The following is a 14,344-nucleotide window of genomic DNA, read 5'->3' as shown; positions in this document are numbered from 1 at the left end:
TAACATGGGTTCCGGGTCGTGATGTGCACTGTCTCGTCCTCCATCCCACCATTCTTCGTACTCTCAAAAACGATATGATATCTTCTCAAAAAAAAAAAACGATATGATATTCGAAAATAAGCTCGGTGGCATTTGACCAAACATCTGTCGGGCGCGGTGATCGTCATGGACATCATCAACAGGAGGGCGGAGGTACCTGGCTGTGGACGGATCCTAGGTGGACGGCGTCGTAGTACAAGGCGAGCGGGCGCGTGGGTCGTGGTTGCGGATGTCCGGCAATGCCTGGGTGGCGATCGGCGAGGTATAGCGGCGGCATTGGAAGAGGAGGGTGTCGGTACTAAAACCGGTGGATCTCGCCTATGGGGTCCCGAGCTGTATATCTGGAACGATGGGTAACACGAGAGAAGGGACACAATGTTTTACCTAGGTTCGGACCTTCTTGAAGAGGTTAAACCCTACGTCCTGCTTTGATTATATTGCTTGCGTACTGAGTACAAGATGATCTAACTCAAGATCATATGTTGTGTTCTAAACCCTAAAGCTGGTAATCATGATTTTGTCCCTGCGGATGAAACCCCGTGGTTTATATAGACACCGGAGGTATCTAGGGTTACGTATGGCCGGTTACCAACTAGGAATAAACATGCCGACAGTCGGGTAGTACTTGAAGTACACGCCAAGTCTTCGGCAGTGTCTGTCCTGATCGCGCCTAGGTTCGAAGTTTACGGAGTCCTTCCTTGTGAGATCGGCGGGCCGTAAGCTCGACCCATGGACCGTCGGCCAACTAGGTGGGTACCCCTAGTCCGTGCCCCTGAACTTGTCTTCGGAGCCGAGGACGTCAGATACATCCTCGGACCAACGTTTCTAGTTGTAAAGTCTTTAGCTTGGCAGGCAAGTTCTTCTCTCTAGATGGCTTTCATGTAAACTCGAGATTTTCTTTACTTAAAACAATTATCGAGCTTCCACTTAATGTGATTTCCCACCGACCACATGTTTTAAGGGCCACTCTTCGGCACCTGAATTCCTGAGTTAGCTTAGCCTCAAAGGCTTGCCGCATAGCTGTGAACAGTGCTCTCGCCTGGCAGCTTTTACCGAACCATCACCCCCTACGGCGTTTAAGCGAGCCAATTATTGCAGCTCGAATCACGACCCAAGGCAACTTTCTCATTGTCACGTCCCATCAATGCAGAGACCGTGCTTCGTTTTTTATGGGATATCATCAAGAATTGTTTCACCCCATGCGTGCATAACGGCATGAAAGTCCAGAACGTGGTGATTTATCCGGCACCACGAGGGGAATCTTAGTCTTTTGTTGGCCTATGAAAACAAGGGGCGGTAATCTTACTTTCCCATACGCTTCCATCTCTTGCGCCATTGCTCGAAGCCTCGAAAGCTCCAGCGCCCCAGATCCATTCTCAAACTTCCAAGCCCCTTTCCAGCGCCCACATCCCCCATCAGCGATGGCTATGTCGATCTGAAGGGCAAGTGGGTGGCCTCAACATCACGGAGGGCACCATCAAGGAGCTCCGGACCGCGGGTTACCACATCGGAGCCGTTTGCCGGACACTGGAGCCCTACTCCCAAGCAAGGGGAGAGGGTAGTCTTTGTCTCCCCCTCATCCAAGGCCTGGGGTTCCCCTTGCACCCCTTTGTGAGGGGTCGTCTTCTTCTACGAGCTAGATTTTTAGCATCTAGCCCCGAACTCCATAGTGCACCTTGCGGCGTTTATCACCGTCCGCGAGGCATTCCTTCGCGTCGAGCCACACTACGGTGGGGCCATGATCAGTAAGCTCTAGAAGATGACTTGGCTAGAAGGCGTCTTTTTGGAGAAAATTAAGGTGTGGCAGCAAGAGTGGTTTTACATCACCGAGTTGCCCGCCGAAGGCTAGGCAGATATCCCGGTCTTCTTGGTCGGGCCCTCAAAGAGGTTCATCTCCTAGACGAAGAAAGGCCTAGATTGGGGCAATCCAGAGGAGGTGACGATGTTCCAGAAGAGAATCAAGTCCATGATGGGTAAGAAAATCAAGCTGGTGGACATGATTCAAGTTATGCTCCAATGTCACATCCTTCCTTTCCAACTCCCGGCTAGTCCGATGTGGCTTTACAAGCCCGAGGATGCGGCGACAGTGTGATGTCGCTTGAAGCTATGTCGGTATTTCCCCAAAGAGGAAGGGATGATGCAGCACAACGGCGGTAGGTATTTCCCTCAGATATGAAATCAAGATTATCAAACCAGTAAGAGAACCAAGCAACACAACGTAAAAAGCACCTGCACACAGATAACAAATCCTCGCAACCCGGCGTGTTAAAGGGGTTGTCAATCCCTTTTGGGGTACGGCGCCTCAAGATAGGCAAACGGATGTGAGATAAATTTGTAGTAGATTGATAGATCAAACGCCAAATAAAATAAATAAGAATAAATTGCAGCAAAGTATTTTTGTATTTTTGGTTTGGTAGATATGAAAATAAATGCAAGAGAAAAGTAGATCGCAAAGGCAAATATATGAGAAAGAAGACCCGGGGGGCGTAGGTTTCACTAGTGGCTTCTCTCGAGGAAAATAGCAAACAGTGGGTAAACAAATTACTGTTGGACAATTGATAGAACCTCCAATAATTATGACGATATCCAAGCAATGATCATTATATAGGCATCACGTCCAAGATTAGTAGACCGACTGCTGCCTGCATCTACTACTATTACTCCACACATTGACCGCTATTCAGCATGCATCTAGTGTATTAAGTTCATAGAGAAACGGAGTAATGCAATAAGAATGATGACATGATGTAGAAAAGATCTATCTATGTAGAGATAGACCCCATCATTTTATCCTTAGTAGCAACGATACATACGTGTCGTTCCCTTTCTGTCACTGGGATCAAGCACCGTAAGATCGAACCCACTACAAAGCACCTCTTCCCATTGCTAGATAAATATATCAAGTTGGACAAACAAAACCCAAATATCGGAGAAGAAATACGAGGTTATAAGCAATCATGCATATAAGAGATCAAAGAAACTCAAATAACTTTCATGGATATAAAAAGATAGATCTAATTATAAACTCAAAGTTCATAGATCCCAACAAACACACCGCAAAAAAGTTACATCATATGGATCTCCAAGAGACCATTGTATTGAGAATCAAGAGAAAGAGATGAAGCCATCTAGCTACTAACTACGGACCTGAAGGTCTACAAAGAACTACTCACGCATCATCGGAGAGGCGCCAATGGAGGTGGTGAACCCCATCCGAGATGGTGTCTAGATTGGATCTGGTGGTTCTGGACTGTGCGGCGGCTGGATGCATATTTCCTTGACTCCCCTAGAGTTCTGGGATTTTTGGGGTATTTATAGAGCAAAGAGACGGTCCGGGGGGCACCCGAGGTGGGCACAACCCACTAGGGCGCGCCTGGGCCTCCTGGCGTACCCTGGTGGGTTGTGCCCCCCTCCGGGCACCCCTAGGCGCAGCTAGGGCCCGTTGTGTTCCTTTCGGCCCATAAAAATTCTCCGTAAATTTTCGTGGCATTTGGACTTCGTCTAATATTGATTTTCCGCGATGTAAAAAACATGAAAAAAGCATGAACTGGCACTTGGCACTATGTCAATAGGTTAGTACCAAAAAATGATATAAAATGATTATAAAACATCCAAGATTGATAATTTAACAGCATGAAACAATCAAAAATTATAGATACGTTGGATACGTATCACAGTGCGAAACTTCTTCCGTACTAATCTAGACGGAATGTGGATGACACTTTTTAAGCCGTCCAAGAAAGAATTCCCTACGGAAGGGGAAGAACGTGGCCTCGACACCGAGAATGGCCCAACCGAGGTAATGGCAGTCTTATTCATGTTTGTTTACTTTCACCATCCTTCAGTTTTGTTTATTCAGAGTCATCATCCTTGCCCTTCTATTTCCAGAAATGGCTTGCCAAGGGCGGAGAAGATAAAGTGTCCGACACCATTGCCCAAGGAGGCCCGGACTCCTCAGCTTGAGTCTCTTTTGACCGAGGCACATATATGGTCCCGGTTAGGGAGAAGAAAGAGTCGAAGAGGAGGAAAGGTTTGTGCATCCGCGGTCCCTTGGATGCCAGATCCGAAGACACTCGTGCCTCCTCCATCTGTGAGGAGGAAGAGAAGGAGGACGAGGGGGAGGAGTATCTTCCCCAAAGAGAAAAAGGGCGGCGGCCAGACGCAGAGGAGGATGGTCCTCCTCAGGCCCGCAGAAGGCGCCGAAAAGCCTTTGCGGACCAGCTCGGCCAGTCGTCTGTCCCCGCCAAGGTCGTACTATGTGATTACTCACCCCCTCTAGACTCCACCTTCTCGATCTTTCAATATGCTACCACCACATTGTCCATGATAAGCCTTCTTGGAACAAATGCACTTTGTGTTGGTGAACTAACCTCATGCAGAATCCTTTTTAGCCTATTAGCTAAGAATTTTGAAATGTTTATACACCACACAACATAAGCTAATAGGCCTATATTGGGTGACTACCTTTGAGCTCTCCACCCTACGAATCAAGACAATATATATGGCATTTCAACCCTCAGGTATCTTTTTGTATTTATTGCATCAAAAACTTAATGGTCAACTCGTCACCCCATGATATTAGGTTTGGAACTTGGATATTTTAAATCAAAATAAAATGGTGGGTAACTTAAATCGAGAAAGGTTCTTGAGCAGATGAAACATATATGGCTTGTGATGTTGAGAAGTGCACATGTTGCACTGAGATGGCAGTTGTTGGGAAACGTTGCAAGGAAAACAAAAAATTCTACGCACACGCAAGATCTATCCATGGAGATGCATAGCAACGAGAGGAGGATAGTGTGTCTACTTACCCCCGTAGATTGTAAGCGAAAGCGTTTAACAACGCAGTTGATGTAGTCAAACTTCTTCGCTCTCCAACCGATCAAGTACCGAATGTACGGCACATCCGTGTTCTGCACATGTTCAGCTCGGTGACGTCATTTGCCTTCTTGATCCAGCAAGAAGGCGAGGTAGTAGATGAGTTCCGACAGCACGACGGCATGGAGATGGTGATTGTGAAGTGATCTCCACACGGCTTCGCCTAAGCACTACGAAAATATGACCGGGGTGCAAACGATGGAGGGGGGCGCCGCACACGGCTAGGCAATTGTCTGTTTTGTGCTAGGTGCCCCCTTCCCACATATATATAGGTGGGAGGGAGCAGCGTCCAAAGAAGGTGCCGAAGCCGCCCCCCTTCCTTATTTGGAGTGCGGGGAAAGGCATGGGCCCTTTACTTTCTCCCATGAGAGGGAAAGGCGGGAGCGGCTAGCCCTCCCCCTTTTCCTTCCCTAGGCTAACCAAACAAGGGAGGGGGCGCACTAGCCCCCTCGTGGGCTGGTTTGTCCCCTCCTTTGGCCCATAAGGCCCATATCTTGCCGGGGGGGGGTGCCTGGAACCCCTTCCGGTGACCCGATTCCTTCCCGATACGTCCCGAAACACTTTCGGTGTCCAAATACCATCGTCCTATATATCAATCTTTACCTCTCGACCATTTCGAGACTCCTCTTCATGTCCGTGATCTCATCCGGGACTTTGAACAACATTCGGTCACCAAAACATATAACTCATAAAACACTATATCGTCAACGAACAGTAAGCGTGCAAACCCTATGGGTTCGAGAACTAGGTAGACATGACCGAGACACCTCTCCAGTCAATAACCAATAGCGGAATCTAGATGCCCATATTGGCTCCTACATATTCTACGAAGATCTTTATTGGTTGAACCGTTATGACAACATACGTAATTCCCTTTGTCCATCGGTATGTTACTTGCCCGAGATTCGATCATCGGTATCTTCATACCTAGTTCAATCTTGTTACCGGCAAGTCTCTTTACTCATTCTGTAATACATCACCTTGTGACTAACTCCTTAGTCATTTTCTTGCAAGCTTATGATGTGTATTACCGAGAGGGCCCAGAGATACCTCTCCGATACTTGGAGTGACAAATCCTAATCTCAATCTATGCCAACTCAACAAACACCTTCGGAGATACCTATAGAGCATCTTTGTGATCACCGAGTTACATTGTGACGTTTGATAGCACACAAGGGATTCCTCCGGTATCCGGGAGTTGCATAATCTCATAGTCGAAGGAATAAGTATTTAACATGAAGAAAGCAATAACAATAAACTAAACTATCAATATGCTAAGCTAACAGATGGGTCTTGTCCATCACATCATTCTCCTAATGATGTGATCTCGTTATCAAATGACAACACATGTCTATGGTTGGGAAACCTTAACCATCTTTGATCAACGAGCTAGTCTAGTAGAGGCTTACTAGGGGCACGATATTTGTTTATGTATTCACACATGTATTTAAATTTCCGATCAATGCAGTTCTAGCATGAATAACAAACCTTTATTATGACTAAGGAAATATAATATAAAATAATAACTTTATTATTGCCTCTAGGGCATATTTCCTTCAGCAGTTGTATTATCGATTATGTTATATCGAGAAATAGATGTGTGAGCTATGAAATGGCTATGGTAAGATACTCATTGGCTCATTGTTTTGGCCGAATCCAGCTGAAGTGCCGCCTTCCACGAACGTGGAGTCGAAGTGCTCGCCTGATAGTAGAGTTTCCGAGCCATTTCCTTGTGGATTAGTGTCCAGACTTTAGCCATTGGCACCTTATAGTCTTTTGTTGCAAACTCTATTTATCAAGCCTTTACTGTGACACATTATTTAGTCACTTTATTAAGGTCTTATGAACCCTCGTATATATTCAAATATGTGTGTATGATATCAAGTCTCGTGCCAGTGTGACTCCTAGGCTGGCGCGAGCAACACATCAATTGTGTGAATTGATGTGTGACAACTTTGTTGGCAAGACTCATTCACCGTCCATCCGAGATCTAATAACTCATCAATCAACTTACCACTTCATGAGTGCTTCGTTGATACGTCTCCGTCATATCTACTTTTCCAAACACTTTTGCCCTTGTTTTGGACTCTAACTTGCATGATTTGAATAGAACTAACCTGGACTGACGCTGTTTTTAGCAAAATTGCCATGTGTTATTTTTGTGAAGAAATAAAAATTCTTGGAATGACCTGAAAATCAACGGAGAATTATTTTGGAATATATAAAAAATACTAGAAGGAAGATCCACGTCAGGGGGCTCCACCTGTCCACAAGGGTGGGGGGCACGCCGTACCCCCCTGGGCGCGCCCCCTACCTCATGGGCCCCCTGATGCTCCACCGACCTCAATCCTGACTCCATATATTCACTTTCAGGAAGAAAAAACCAGGGAGAAGGATTCATCGCGTTTTATGATATGAAGCCGCCGCCAAGCCCTAAACTCTCTCGGGAGGGCTGATCTGGGGTCCCTTCGGGGCTCCAGAGAGGGGAATCCATCGCCATCGTCATCATCAACCATCCTCCATCACCAATTTCATGATGCTCACCGCCATGCATGAGTAATTCCACCGCAGGCTTGCTGGACGGTGATGGGTTGGATGAGATTTATCATGTAATCGAGTTAGTTTTGTTAGGGTTTGATCCCTAGTATCCACTATGTTCTGAGATTGATGTTGCTATGACTTTGCTATGCTTAATGCTTGTCACTAGGGCCCGAGTGCCATGATTTCAGATCTGAACCTATTATGTTTTCATCAATATATGAGAGTTCTTGATCCTATCTTGCAAGTCTATAGTCACCTATTATGTGTTATGATCCGTTAACCCCGAAGTGACAATAATCGGGATACTTACCGGTGATGACCATAGTTTGAGGAGTTCATGTATTCACTATGTGTTAATGCTTTGTTCCGGTACTCTATTAAAAGGAGGCCGTAATATCCCTTAGTTTCGCTTGGACCCCGCTGCCACGGGAGGGTAGGACAAAAGATGTCATGCAAGTTCTTTTCCATAAGCACGTATGACTATATTCGGAATACATGCCTACATTACATTAATGAACTGGAGCTAGTTCTGTGTCACCCTAGGTTATGACTATTACATGATGAACCGCATCCGACATAATTCTCTATCACCGATCCATTGCCTACGAGCTTTCCATATATTGTTCTTCGCTTATTTACTTTTCTGCTGCTACTGTCATCATCACTACAAAACACCAAAAATATTACTTTTGCTACCATTACCTTTTACCACCGTTACCACTACTATCATATTACTTTGCTACTAAACACTTCGCTGCAGATATTAAGTTTCCAGGTGTGGTTGAATTGACAACTCAGTTGCTAAGACTTGAGAATATTCTTTGGCTCCCCTTGTGTCGAATCAATAAATTTGGGTTGAATACTCTACCCTCGAAAACTGCCGCGATCCCCTATACTTGTGGGTTATCAAGATTATTTTCTGGCGCCGTTGCCGGGGAGCATAGCTCTATTCTTTGAGTCACTTGGGATTTATATCTTATTATCATTATGAAGAACTTGAAAGATTCAAGAACCAAGATTTATCCCTCAACTACGAGGGAAGGTAAGGAACTACCATCTAGCTCTGGACTTAATTCACCTTCTGTTTTGAGTAAACTTGTGTCGGTGTCAAAATCGGCGGATCTCGGGTAGGGGGTCCCGAACTGTGCGTCTAGGCCGGATGGTAACAGGAGGCAGGGGACATGATGTTTACCCAGGTTTGGGCCCTCTCGATGGAGGTAAAACCCTACGTCCTGCTTGATTAATATTGATGATATGGGTAGTACAAGAGTAGATCTACCACGAGATCAGAGAGGCTAAACCCTAGAAGCTAGCCTATGGTTTGATTGTATGTTGTAGTTGTTGTTATCCTACGGACTAAAACCCTCCGGTTTATATAGACACCGGAGAGGGTTAGGGTTACACAAGGTCGGTTACAAAGGAGGAGATATCCATATCCGTATTGCCTAGCTTGCCTTCCACGCCAAGTAGAGTCCCATCCGGACACGAGACAAAGTCTTCAATCTTGTATCTTCATAGTCCAACAGTCCATCCAAAGGATATAGTCCGGAGACCCCCTAATCCAGGACTCCCTCAGTAGCCCCCGGACCAGGCTTCAATGACGATGAGTCCGGCGCGCAGATTGTCTTCGACATTGCAAGGCGGGTTCCTCTCCAAATTCCGTGTACCTGTTTAAATAGTGTCCGGCTTCTCGTGAATGTTGCGCTCCTTGGCTTCCACGCCCAATAATGGCCACTTTCCATGTGTCGAGCAAATGTGAAGAGCCAGGGTGTTTTTACTTTTACCCCCTAGCTGTGTGAATGAGTTGTTTATTAAAGAGACGAGGATTTAGATCCAAATCACACCATCCTCCCTTGGCGAGCCTTCATCGAAGCGCATTCAACAAAGATCCATTTCAACATGGCCGGTCGACGTAGCTCCTCCTCTCGCTCCCCTAGCCCCAAGCCCGGAGATTGGGAGAGATGTTCCGTCCCACATGACAAATTAGTGATGCTTCAGGCCAAGGGATTTCTTCCCCCAGCATACATGGTCCCGGTTCGAGCCGGGCTCGCCACCTATAATGGCGGAGAGCAAGCGGAGAGCCTTCCCAATCCCTCCAAGGGAGAGCAGGTATGCCTTGTCCCTCATTTGGTAAGAGGGCTCGGATTTCCAATTCATCCGTTTCTCCGGGGGCTCTTGGAGTTCTATGGCCTCCAGTTGCACAACCTCACGCCTGCCTCCATATTGCATATCGCGGGCTTCGTAGCCCTTTGCGAGTTGTTTTTGGGCTGTGAGGCTCATTTCGTGCTATGGAAGAAGCTGTTTTGCCTAGTGCCCCGTTCTTAGGAGGGGTCAATATATCAAGTGGGCGGAGCCGAAGTGTGGCGTATTGCCGGGACCGGATATCTATCCGGAACCCCAAAGAAGACGTCAGAAGACTGGCCTTCGGAATGGTTTTATATAGAAGACGTCCCCCTCCTGGACCCTATTCGGATCGGCCTCCCTGAGTTCGACAACGCCCCTCTAAAGAAGCACCGGAGCTGGCGTCCACGGAGCCCCCAGGAGGAAGATGATAGGGATGTTCTTTACCTGATGAGCTGGATAAGTTTGTTAGCTCGATCCGGACTGACCATGATCGAGGTCATGGCCACATGTATCATGCGGGGGGTGCAGCCGCTTTAGTATAGAGGCCACCCCATGTGGGATTTCAACGGGGAGGATGATGCCACCCGCTACGGCCATAAAGGGCCGAAATTGGTTGCTGATCTAGTAAAGATCTTATCCACTTTGTACAAGGGAGAAGAGGAGGAATTCCTCCGCGTCAACCCGCAGGGTGGATTTTCTATGTACAATCCTCCGAGTTGGGTAAGCAGACTCTTTTTCTCACCCATCCGTTTCATACTCCCATAGTTAAGTATTCAGTCTAGCGATTTCAATGCAAGAGTTGTGCCAGGCTGTAAGGGAGATAAACAGCCCTTCTCCACAACCCGAGGACCCGGAACGGGCCCTTGACCCGGCCTCCCAAGAGGATCCGGATATATCTGAGAAGCTGACCGATGGGGTATTTTACCAATTGAGCAATGACAACGCCTTGGTGGCCATTACGGCCGATTACCCTGGGCTACTTCCAGCCTCACAGGTAACTGAGACCGAAGTCCCAGTACTTTGAAAAGGGATGCATCCTTGCGTGTTTTTGATTACCGTATAACAACCGTGTTTTGCAGGGGAGGTCCTCGAGGTGGAAGGTCGAGCCTGCGGCGACTAGCCAACAAGGGGCCACGAGGCCAGGTAGGCTGAAGAGACACGCGGTCCGGATTGAGACACCGGTGCAGCGGTACGACACGCCGTTTTTATTCCAAGGCATTATTCTCGGAAGCGTACTAACACCCATGCCTTCTTTTTAGGAAAAAGAGCGCTCGCCGGACTATATCCGGAGAGGCTACTAATCGCGCCTCCACCAGCCAGGCTCCAAGGCAGGATTCGGAGCGGGAACGAATACGAGGCGTGCGCCGGGCGCTCCTCTGACAGAGGATGTAGATAGACTGTCCGCCACCCATTTTGAGGTGGAAAGTGCCATGAACCACAGGCGTCGCCGGACTGTTCTTCGTGACGCTTGTTTCTCCCAAGAGGCATTGGATGCCTTCAACTCGGGAGATGCGTACCTCCGTGCCGCTCAAAATGGTCTAGCCAGAGCCACGAAGCAGTATGTAAAAGACATATGGGTGAGAAAATTTGGTAATTATATATATATATCAGTAGCCCCTGAGACTTGAAACAGTTAGAATAACTGATTTAAGGATCTTTGTTATACAAGTTCTTACAGAAAAGAATACCCAACTGTCCCAGGAGCTCGAAGGGTGCAAAGCCCAACTCCAGGCCGCACTAGCCGCAGCAAGGGAGCCCAAAGAGATCCCCTCTGGTAATATATCCTTCAAATGATAAGTATCATATAAAGTGCGGCATATATGCAGTTCTGACGGTAAAATTGCAGATGACGCTGGAGTAAATCTGGATAGGCAACAGCTCCTATGCCAGCTAAAGGCCGGTGAGAGCGTGCTTACGAGGGTGAGGCAGGAGACGAATGATCTCCTAGATGCCAACACCAAGCTGGGCATGGAATTAACAGATGTTCGTGCCCAACTGTCGGACTCCGTTAAGGAGAATCGGTGGCTTCGACGCGGCATATTTGGTAAGTGCTTGAACGAACTTTGAAAAAGAGTTCGGCGAGGAAGTTGGCTGACAGAGTTATGTCTGTAGGTATGCTAACAGGTCGTCCTGCAGAGGAAATGCCCGGTTCTACAGGTGACCTTCTTCCCGAGCTCTCACAACTGCACGAACGAGTTCGGCAGGTGATGCAAGGCGTCGCCCAGGCCTTGTGGCCATCCGTCTCCATGCCCGAAGGCCTTGGAGAGCTTGCAAGAAGCTGAAGGGAGCGTGGTGGCGCTTCCGGTTATGGAAGATATCGGCCTGCCGTTAGGGCGCCAGGGAAGCCTGGGCCATGGTGAAGACGCGGTACACGAAGGCTGACCCAAACCACATGGCCGAGGTCGGACCTGTGGGGCCCGATGGGAAGGAGATCCCTGTGAGCTTAGTGTACGGCCAAGTAGAATTGGCCGCAAAGTATTCCCAACAGGACTGTAGACTAGACAGCCTATTGGATGGTGTTGAAGAGGAATTCAACCAGTCAAATTGACTATGTAATTTAAAGTGACACGTATAATGCCTTCTAGCCAGATTATAGATCATTTATCGTGGCGGACCTTTTTGCTTCAACCTCAGGACCCGACGGTCCGGAGTGTATTTGAATACCCTCTCGGTTATGGAAGAACCGGGGCATGCATGGAGACCAGGCATAGGGGTCATTAGTGCTTCAACAGACAAGTGCCCAACTAGTTATGTTATATTACATGGTTAGTAAGAAACATCTTCCAGGGAGAATAGTTCCGTTAGGGGTTCCTTTCCCTGGGAGGCATGCCCTAAAGTGCATGTCCGGACTGCGAGAAGAGACGCAGGAAAAACATCTGGGGGCGGATAAGTAAATAAGTGAAAAATCCTTTAGTTCACCGACAGAATATTCTCTTAAGAACGCTAGCTTTCGGCTTCACCCAGTCTGAGGTACACATCCGGCTGACCCGGCAGTAACAATCGCAGAGGTGCCCCCGTTATGCCCTAGCCGAATTAACAGGAACGTAGGGCATAAATACAAGAGCCAGGCAACCCAGCTTGGCCAAAACTTAAGTCATATCGATTCATATAATGGTGAATAAAGGGTACATGCGGAAGGATAACACATGTGTTGGGCATAAAGCCCGTATGAATAAGCTTCTGTTAAAGAAGCCCCCAGGTATAATGAGCGCGGATAGCGCGTCAGTTGCGTGCAAACAAGGCACGAATGGGCCCCTAAAGGCTGTGAGAGAAAAGAAAGGGAGAAGGAGAAAAATATAAGACAAATAGTATATAAAAAATGGATAGAGAAAGGAGACGAACACAGAGTCCGGCGTTAGGCATAGAATCTTCGGAGTCGGGCTGCGTTCCATGGGTTCGGCTCGAGTTGATTATCCGATGCATCCCGCAGACAGTACGCTCCACCAGTCAGGACTTGGTCAATGATAAAGGGACCTTCCCATTTGGGCTTGAGTTTGTCCTTTTTCTTATCCGGCAGGCGTAGAACTAACTCGCCAACATTGTAGGTTTTGGCCCGTACTTCTCTGCTTTGGTATCTTTGAGCCTGTTGTTGATAGAATGCGGAACGGGCTTTTGCCACTCACGCTCCTCCTCCAAGGTGTCCAAACTGTCCTGCCGATCGAGCTCGGCTTCTCTTTCTTCGTACATGCGCACTCGAGGTGAGTCATGAATTATGTCGCAGGGTAGAACCGCCTCTGTGCCGTATACCATAAAGAATGGTGTGTATCCGGTAGTGCGATTCGGCGTGGTCTGCAGCCCCTAGAGTACGGAGTCGAGCTCCTCTACCCAATGTGTGTTAGATTCCTTGAGGGACCGCACTAATCTGGGTTTGATGCCGCTCATGATAAGACCATTTGCTCGCTCGACCTGACCATTAGTTTGTGGGTGATAGACTGAAGCATAATCGAGCTTGATGCCCATGTTTTTGCACCAGAGTTTAACCTCGTCGGCCGTGAAGTTCATGCCATTATTAGTGGTGATGCTGTGGGGGACGCCGTAACGGTGTACGACCCCGGATATGAAGTCTATCACCGGTCCGGATTCGGCCGTCTTAACAGGCTTGGCTTCTATCCATTTGGTGAACTTATCCACCATGACTAGTAAGTATTTTTTTGCTTGTGGGTTCCTCCTTTAAGGGGTCCAACCATATCAATCCCCCAGACCGTGAAGGGCCAGGTGATGGGGATAGTATGGAGGGCGGTGGGTGGCATATGGCTTTGGTTTGCAAAAAGCTGGCAACCAACACAACGTTGGACTAAGTCCTGAGCGTCTGCCCGGGCCGTCGGCCAATAAAAGCCTGTACAGAAGGCCTTACTTACAAGGGCCCGAGCTGCAGCGTGGCGACCGCCGGGTCCGGCATGAATTTCCGCCAGAAGATTCCGCCCTTCCTCTTCGGAGATGCACCTTTGAAGGACTCCAGTGGTGCTTTTCTTATAAAGCTCTCCCTCATGGACTTTATAGGCTTTAGATCACCGCACTATGCAGCGTGCCTCGTTTTGGTCCTCAGGAAGTTCTTGCCTAGTTAGGTAGGCTAGGAATGGTTCTGTCCATGGGGCGATGACTGCCATTATTACATGGGCTGAAGATGTTATTTCGTTGGCGGGGCCTCCAATTATGTCAGAATGTTTGGTGTCGGACAGTGTGGTTGGGTCCGGGCTGTTATTTCCGGGTTCCCCTTCCCATACTACAGATGGTTTGAACAGCCTCTCCAAGAAGATGTTGG

Source organism: Triticum dicoccoides, chromosome 1A (assembly GCF_002162155.2).
Source record: "Triticum dicoccoides isolate Atlit2015 ecotype Zavitan chromosome 1A, WEW_v2.0, whole genome shotgun sequence".
NCBI lineage: Eukaryota > Viridiplantae > Streptophyta > Magnoliopsida > Poales > Poaceae > Triticum > Triticum dicoccoides.
The sequence above is the reverse complement of the archived record's forward strand: the minus strand, read 5'-3'. Positions refer to the sequence as shown.